Raw genomic sequence first — 9,709 nt, forward strand, 5'->3', positions numbered from 1 at the left:
CAAATGTGAAAGTAATTATACAAACTATGCAAATTTATAACCTGTTTGTGGTGTTCTTTTTTCCTCCTTGCATAATTTTATGTTATATACCGCCTCAAATTTTTTAAAGAACAAGACAAACTATTTCCAGAACTTAATTATTAAATCAAGTATTATATTAAAAAGTAACCCCTCCACACAAAATAATATCTTCTTATTGGTAAAAAATCTTATTGGTATATTCTTTGATCTATTACAAAATTCACTTATTCAATAAGCATTTATTGGTATTTGCTGAAAAGTTGAAAACAAGTCTAGCAAAGAAATGTATAGTATATGTGCTTTGAAGGATTTTCATAAATTGGTCTAATTTTATTTTTATTTATTTATTTATTTATGTATTTATTTATTTTTTGTCTTTTTGTGACCGGCCGTACCCAGCTCAGCCAGTGAGCGCATCGGCCATCCCTATATAGGATCCAAACCCGCGGCGGGAGCACTGTTGCGCTCCCAGCGCCGCACTCTCCCGAGTGCACCACGGGGTTGGCCCAAATTGTTCTAATTTTAAAGTGTGAATGTATGACCCTGCTATTTGAGTATCTGATTATAAGTGTATATGAATATACAGTGTTATAATCTAATAAAATCTGAAACAAAGTTAATACATCAATATTTACAATATGCATAATCATTACTTTGTTTGGTGGTAAGCAGTTCACTTAATTACTACACTTAGTATTACTTTTATGATCAAAGTATTTCTGGGGTGATGGGAAACGAAGATATGAACAGCCCAATCAGGAAAACTACTCTAAGACCCTAATGAGAACCTCTGAATCCATAACTCACAGTGACCCAGGCAGACATGCCTCCCTTGGTGTTCAAGGAGTTAGGTACAGATTCTTCTTCCTGACCCTCAGAAACTTCCCTGCCAAAGGAAGAAAGGGAAAATAAGATTGGATGTAGTGAGGCAAGAACAGCACTTTCCAATATAATGAGAGCCACCTATGGAATTTTATATTTTTAGAGCCACATTTAAAAAAAAAAACAGGTAAAATTAATTTTAACATATATTTTATGGAACCCAATATATCCAATATATCATTTTAACATGTAATCAATATACAATTTAATGACATATTTTACATTCTATCTCAATGAAATCTGGTTTGTATTTTACGTTTACAGCATATCTCAATTCTGATGATAATTTTCAACAAAGTAAAATGTAGTCCTATCAAAAAAATGATGTAGTGTGTAAGGGAAAAATATTTTATATTCCTCCAGTTTTTTATTTAAAGCAAAAATTAAATGCTTCAGTTGTACCAGACACATTTCCAGTATTTAATAACTACACGTGGCTAGTCACTAGCATGTTAGAAAGTACAGGGCTACACTATGAAGAACTAGGCAGAGGGAATTTTAATCAGTCGTACAGGTTGCTTCTCTTCCCTGCTCTCCCTGCCATCTTTCTTCCTATATCCTAAGGTCCAGCCAAATTGAAGGCAATTATGGAGTTCGGTGGGGGGGGGGGGGGGAGCTACAAACACTATAGGAAGAGGAATAGGTGATAAATTGAGCCTGGAGACTTGTGCAACAACTTTCTTCTTTCCTACCCACCTCATCTGGGAGATAGCTGGATGTCTCATCTGCATCTTTTTTTTTTTTTTTTTTTTTTTCAAAGTAAGAGCAGCCTTACATCTAGATGGAAAAAAACTAAACAGTCAGGCTTCTCAAATGGGGGTATAGGGGATAGGCTCAGGGATGAGACATACCAGAATACAGAACAAGTATGCCACATCTTCCAGGAGGTAAGTTTTACTCAAAGGTAAGTAACTTAAAACAGTGTTTTTATGTTAAAACAATCAAGGATATGTAGTACCACAAAACAGAACGCATATTTTCTATTAATCATAAGGTAAGATGTCATCTTCACAGTAGACATCATTACACTATTCCACTAGACCTTTATTTATTTTTTGGAATACTTCATATAAAATTTGAGCAAACTGAAAGAGAAGAAATGTCTAAAATTCCCGACGTAGAGATTCATTGAAGTTAATAAGCAAATACTGGCAGGAAAGTTGTGGATAAGGAGCTTAAGGGGAGATGTTGTTAGTGCTACAGTTTTGGTCAAATTCCACCTTGAGGTAGCTTTTAATTTTGCGCTTAGTTTAGATATATCAAGAGAACAAGAGTTCTGATGGCAAGCATGAGGAAAAGAATGAAAGGAAAATTAAAATATGGGCCATCTCAATACGGGCAAGAGATGGGAAAAGAGGAAGAAATATGCTCACATATGGTAAAGTCCTTTAATGAATTTTTACATGGACTCTACCAACACTGAAAAATATCATTCCAGAATTGGTACATTCATACTTGAATAGAATGTTGTGGATTTTTTTTTTTTTTTTTGTAAATACATCATCACATTAATTTCACAGGAATCTGAAATAATTTCTTCTCTCTAGGAATAATATAAAGGGTGGTGGTTCACAGAATCATACAATAGGAAAAGCAGTAGTCTGGGGATTCATCTGTCTATATGAAAAAGCTAATAGCAATGTCCTTAGGCAATTCAGTTGGAGCAGGCAGGTAAGCCTTAACTTAAAATTGCAGTTGCACACTGAGCACTTAATATATGCCAGACGCTGTGTTAAATGTTATACATGTATTATCTCATTTACTTCTCAAAACACCTGTATAAGGTGGGTTATAAAGTGTCTTACTTTGTAAGTCAGAAATTTGAGGTTTAGAGAAGTGAAGACATTTTCCCTTAACCACATAAGTAGTAAGTGATAAAACTAGGACTTGCATCCAGGACCGCCAGACACCAAAGTCCCAGATTCTTTAACCACTAAAGAACTGTTTTAAATATTAAATAAAGTCATGTATAAAACATTTGACACATAGTAAGCACTCCAATATTACTTACTGTCACCTTGCCAGGAAAACATAAACCTAGCTATGAGGCTGCTCTTTATATAAATTTAATTCTAGCATTAGCAGTGTAAATGTGCACAATAAGTGGAGACTCAGTGGTTAACTAAGCCATTACTGAGGGGAAAAAAGATGGGCTTATCATCTTTTTTGCTAAAATAAAATAGCTTTTAAAAAAGAATCCTTCAGATCCTTTCACCATCCAGCTGTCCCCCCCACCCTCCAAAAAAAGAATCCTTAGTGAAATAACTATAGCATTTAATTAATCATCTATAGATTATAGAACACTTTTGACCTTAGCCAAGTGCTAGGTGTTATTGTGTTTGTAAAATACAGTCATGGACTGCATAACGATGTTTCTGGCACACAATGGACTGCATATAGGATGGTGGGCCAATAAGATTATGATGGAACCAAAAAATTCCTATCGAACAGTGACACTGTAGCCATCATAACATCATACTGCAATTACTTTATTTTTTAAAATAAATTCAGTGTAGCCTAAGTGTACAGTTTTTAAAGGCTACGGTAGTGTACTAGTAATAACTTAAGCCTTCACATTCACTCACCGCTCACTGACTCACCCAGAGCAACGTTAGGTCCTGCAAGCTCCATTCATGATAAGTGCCATTGGTATACCAGTTTTTATCTTTTATACCATATTTTTACCATACCTATTCTATGTTTTGATATGTTTAGATACACGAATACTTACCATTGTAGTACAAATTGCCTACTGTATTCAGTACAGAAACATGCTATGCTGTACAGGTTTGTACCCTAGACGCCATAGGCTACACCATATAGCCTAGGTGTGTAGTAGGCTGTGCCATCTAGGTTTGTCTAAGTACATTCTATGATATTTGCACAACGATGAAGTCACCTAAAGACACATTTCTCAGAATGTATCTCAGTTGTTAAGTGACACATGACTGCAATTTCATAGCACATATATTCAAATCTGATTAGCAATCCAACAAATTAGTGAAGAAAGGAGCATTATTATAACTCAATAATAAAGTGATAGGAATACATGGAAACCAGGTTTGAATAGCATTAAAGGAATGATGTTCTAGAAAATGAGGCAGGAAATGTGAACACGTGCCACCTCCCCCCCTTTTTTTTCAATGTGGCTTTGATTAGAAGGAAGAAAATGAACAGCAGCCAGAAGGGACAGTAATCAAATGAGAAGTTTTTTTTTGTTTGTCTGTTTGTTTGTTTGTTTTTTAAGACAGAGGATAGTTAAGCATGTCTCAAGGCAAAAGGACAAAACCAGGTGAAAGTATCTGTTAAAATACTGGAGAACAGACCTGGATTTAAGATCTGATTCTGTCTCACCAGCTATGTGGCCTTAGGCTATTTAACTTCTGAGAGACTTGGTTTCCTCACTTATGATATGGAGATAATAAAAGTACCTATCTCTATTTAAAATCTGGTACATAGCAAGTACTCTATAAAAATATCTATGATTAGGTATTATGAATTATACATATTTTGTAGGGTTAATGAGAAAAGGAACTATATAGATAATGCCTAGCACAGTGCTGAATGCTTAGCAAAAACTTAGTATATAGCACTACCATTATTATATCATTAGCTCTTTTACAGGACACGTCTGTAAAAGGGTGTCTTTCAGGGAAAGAAGAGTCTGCATAGGTCAGCAAGCCCAATTTCGCCTCAACTACTACGTATAATTTAAACGTTAAGACCATTTTATGGGTAACAGAGATCAGTGGTTATGTCAGAGAATAGAATTTGTAAATAGACATGCTCTCAATTTTAAGACAGCATGGCCTAATCAGTCTTTAAATGTTAAATTACTTCCAACGTCTTCTAAAACGTGGAGGCTAGCTGGCCTCCGGGCATACTGGATGTCACGTAAGAAGACAACACTGGTCAGTTTTGAGAAATGGGCTACGGGCCTAGCACTGAGATACCGCAGTTCGGATCTCACGATTCGGGTGCAGCCGCTCCTGGGAAAAAGGTGTGCTGAGTGGGACACAGGAGAAAGAGGCAGGACAGACTCAGAAGACCACTCCCCATCCCACCAAGGCTGCCGGCGGGCGGCCGCGGAGGCAGGAGCTCTTCCACCGGGAGCATGATCCACAGGAGCCAAGGGCTGGGAGCCTCTCTCCCAACGCTAGGGCCGCCTGAGGGGCGCCCCCCGGTGGGACGCTTCGGGGCCCCGTTACCTCTCCTCTGTCCCCTCCCGCTTGGTCCTACCCCAGCTCGGGGCGGGCCCTCACTCCCTCCGGGCCCCTGGTCGCCGCGTCTCTGCAGCCCCAGGCCGAAGGAGCTGGAGTGTGTGTGCTCATCGCCGCGAAGTCACTGAGAAGGTTCCCCGGCGGAAGCGTGTGGGCCGCGGCCACCTTCTCACACATGGTGGGCGGCGGAGCGGACGGAGGGGCCGGGCACGACCGACGCTGGAGATACGCCTGCGCGGCCCGACGTCGGGGTGCGAGCAAAGGTACCTGCGAAAACCTGTGGCTCTGTGAGCTGGGGCCCGGAGGCAAAGTCGGCCTGGCACAGAGCCCTCAGGGACTCAGACGGTTGCTCGCAGGTCGCTACAGGGCAGCGACCCCCTCAGAGCTCTCCCGCCTACCAGGGGCCGAGCGAGCGCGAGGCCTGAGGGGCCACTCAGCGCGCAGAGCCGGCCGCGGGGTGCTCCGGGCCACGCCCCCACCCGCCCCCGGCCGCCCTCCCGGATGTCCGGCTCCCCAACCGCCTCCTGCTCCAACCTCACCCTGCTTACTCTCTGGGCCGGGCCCTGGCGAAATCCGCCCGAGCCTCCTCACTGCACCTCTATCCCTGGGCCACTTCTCCAAGTCGGCCTTGTGTGGAGATGGCGATGCCCTCGGGGCTGGGCTGCAGGCCTCCCCTCAGCTCTGCCCCCAGCGCCCAGCACAGCGCCTGGCACACGCACTGGCGGCGCTCAGACCCCGGACACTTCCAGACATAGAGGCGCACTTGGCAGCAGCCTTTATGATGTCCTTACACTTCCAGTGGTGTTCAAAATAATTACTTGAAATGAGGAAGAGCCCGCTTAACCAAGAAGTAGAAAAAGGTGTGAATGCTGTGGGGTTTTGTGAGGAGAGGGTGATGTTATTCTATGGATTCCTCTACAACAGAATTTTTTTTTTTTTTTTTTTTTTTTTGGCTTATCCTAGCGCTTGTCGAGTTGCCTCCGATGTAGTACGTGCTTAATAAATACTTGTGGAATGAATAAGGATTTCTTTCCCCTCTAGGCACCCCTTCTCTTCACTTCCCTTCTAACGTATAACCCGCTTTCTGTCTGTTAATGTATCATGGCCTTTTTCCATGTGGCTATAGTCCTTCTAAACATTTTTAATGACTGCATAATATTCCAGAGTGGATGGATAATATTTAAACCAATTTGCTATTTGGATTGCTTCCAGATTTTTCTGCTACAACAATTATTACACTTAAAAAGCAATTTAGCCTTGCCTATTTGTGGTACTTTCCAGCAATGAGTTTCTCAGTCAGGAACACTGAGGAACACGTGTTCCCTTCTTTCTTGGACTCACACAGCAAGATAATGGCAAAATCACAAGTAAGACGAGGAGGCCATCTGGGAAGTAATTTTTCCTTGCAAATGCCTTTGATACTTTCTCCATGTTCCTTAAATGGGGGAATGGACCAGTCTCAACTGGTTGTAGAAATATACAGGAAAATGGTTGCTTAATGCTTCATTCCTCTGGCTTTTCCTGAGGATCCTTCCGTGGTTTGTTGGTCGGTTAGTCTGTCTCATTTCTTTCTTTTGCAAGGTATCTGGTTTTCCTGTGATTACTAATTTCCAACCTTGACTATAAAATATTGACTGGACAGTGAATGTCTACTACATGGAAAGTACTGTTATAAAATGTCAGGCAAGGGAAGTAAACAATGAGTACAACATGGCCTCCTCCTTCTAGACCTTTGTAGACAAATACAGACACAAATGATTAAAATACAAGGGACAATGAGTAATGCCATGAAAGCCTTGCATACACAATGCAAAGGGAAAGTAAGTTAGGAGAATGTACTCCTTAGGAACCCAAAACTGTCACAAAGGAATTTGTATTATGCAAAACTTGCATATAAACGTCAGCAAATACACATAAATGTTAACAAAGCTACTAGGGAAGCAACTTATTCCTTAAGTTCTGGCTTCTACTTAAGGATTACTACCAGTGAGGCCTTCATGAGTGTTCTCATTCCTGAGTTTTTTTCTATATTGGTGTGTAAGGAAAAGTGAATGGAAAAATCAGACCTAGTTTGAATTCAGGCACTACCATTTTACTAGCTGTATCAATGTGGGTAAATTATTTAATATTGTTATGCTTCAGTAAATGTATATGTGGGGTGATAACCACCTACTTCGTGTGTTTGGGAAAAATTTGATATTGTGGGTAAAGTGTCTAGCAGTGGATTGGTACATAGTAGGTGTTCTTTGTTAGTTCCCTTCTTGCCTCCTTTATTTGATCTGGGATTTGGATGAGGATAATTCAATAAGCATTTAACTGAACAGCCTCTGAACTGTCTGAAGTCCTTCCCCTCGTCTTATCCATCCAGTCCACCATCTCTTACTAAAAAGAATTATTCCCTTACTAAAGAAAATCACTGATTGCCCATAATCTGATCATCCTCTGTGCTGTGTCTGCAATGCCTCCAGTTTGTCCCTATTCTATTTTCCTAAATGCACCTCACCACTATCAAGTGAAAATTCTTTACTCCAGACTTACTAATATACTTGCTTTTCTCTGAACATGTCTTGAACTTTCCCACTTCATTGACATTGGTTACCTATAATGGGCTCTCTCCTGATTGCCCTCTCAACTTCTATCTAGTGTCCATCCTTTAAAATTCAGCTTAAATCAATCAGCCTATTATCATTAGAGTACTTAATAAGTGAATTGTTCTGTGTTGCTCTTGAATTCCTGTAGCATTTTCTGAAGTTCTCAATTGTTTATGTAATCTTATTAACAAGCTATCTTTTTAATAACAAATTTTGTGTAAACATTTTTACATAAGTGGGATTGTATTCATATGCTTAAAAAGGAAATACTTCATATGTACAAAGGAATATATGTAACGTATCCGTAGGCTGAAGCATAATAAAACAAAAACTCATGAGGCTACAACCCACCAACACAAATCTAACATCAAAGAAACAATATCAAAAATATTCTTGAGATTCTGTGTGTTCCTCCTCACATTAGTCCCTATGAAGTGACTTTCTTTCCTGTTCCTGTGCTTTTCTTTGGATTTAGTGCCGTAAGACAAGTTTTGTTTGTGAACTTTACACTCAACCCTTGTATTCTTCAGATTTGGTCATACTAATACATACACTGTGAATCATTTTCTTTGTTGTTTAGCACTCTGTTCTATGAATATACCATAATATATCAATCCTCCTGTCAATGGGCATGAGTCATTTTTTGATACTATGAATGCCATAAGTACTTTTGTACACAGCCAGTCATCAGCTGCAATGCCTGTGTAGGGCCATATTGACAGCTGACTCAGGTTCTGATTAGTTGGTGGTCTGAATCGTCAGTGCCTGCATTTTAAAGCCAAACATTTTGAATACTGTTCCTGCTTTTATAAACCCCAAAATACACATATGTAGTTTTTCTATAAATGTTTAAAAGTGAAATTGATGGGTTGTAGGGTATGCACATGTTCAACTTTACAGGATTATGAATTCTAAATCCATTTTCCAAGTAGTTTTAACAGGTTTGGGTTTCCTTTAGTTTACATCTTTCCAACTTCACATTTTCAGACTTTTCCCGAGCAGATTATTTTTAAAATTATATCATAGGGGACATCTTTGGATTCTTTCAGTACCTTTTCTAGGAAATGTTCTACCCAATCTCCCAAACAACTACAATGTAGGAATAGCAGCTATGTTCATGTAATATCCCTCCCATTTCTTACCTGATGGTCTTAAGAGCCCTTGATTCAAGCTGGCCCACATTCCTTTTGTGGGATTTTGCATTAGAACCAAGAATTCAGGCTGGCTGACTGCTCTTTTATTTTTATTTACTTATTTTTTAAAAACTGAACCAACTACTTTTATTTTTTTGTTTGTTAATGTATATATTTTTATATTCTATGATGTTGCAGAGCATTTGGGGGGAGGGGAAGAGGGGAAACAGGAAGGAACTCTGGGGGAGAAAAGAGGAAGGGCAGGGTTGAGGCCTGTGGCAACCCTCTCATTCCTGCAGGGGAGACCAGGGGGCTTCCAGCAGTGTCTTGGTCATTGCTGGGCTGGGTGCAGATGTCAGGGGTATGTGGCTGAAGCTCTTGCCACCCCCGAACACCCCAACTTGGGAGCCTGGGGCACTTCTTGCAGCAGCTCAGGGGTCATCGCTGAGCTGGTTGTGAGTGTTGGGGGGGCATGGCCGAGGCCCGAGGCCCCCTACTACCCTGGCTAGGGCGAACCCAGGGCTCTTCCTGCAGCGGCTCAGTGGTCGTCAGTGGGCTGGTTGTGGGTGTCAGGGGGCATGGCTGAGGCCCCCAGCCCTCCCTCCTCCGTGGCTTGGTAGCCCAGGGGATTTCTGTTCTTTCTAGGTTTTATAGCTGTACTCCGGTGATGTGAGATCTTTACTAGTTAATACCAAACTTTGTCTCTGATCTGTGGGTATTTTGTTTTTTCTTCCAGTTCTGTGTTAGATTATTTGCTTTTCCTACCACTTAAACTCGGACCTGGAACTAATTTTTTGTCTTTTGCTTACTTCTAAAATTGGGGAACTTCCTGTGGTTACCTGCACTTGAGCTCTGTGGTTGA

The sequence above is a fragment of the Cynocephalus volans genome, chromosome X (genome assembly GCF_027409185.1).
Source record: "Cynocephalus volans isolate mCynVol1 chromosome X, mCynVol1.pri, whole genome shotgun sequence".
Taxonomy (NCBI): Eukaryota; Metazoa; Chordata; class Mammalia; order Dermoptera; family Cynocephalidae; genus Cynocephalus; species Cynocephalus volans.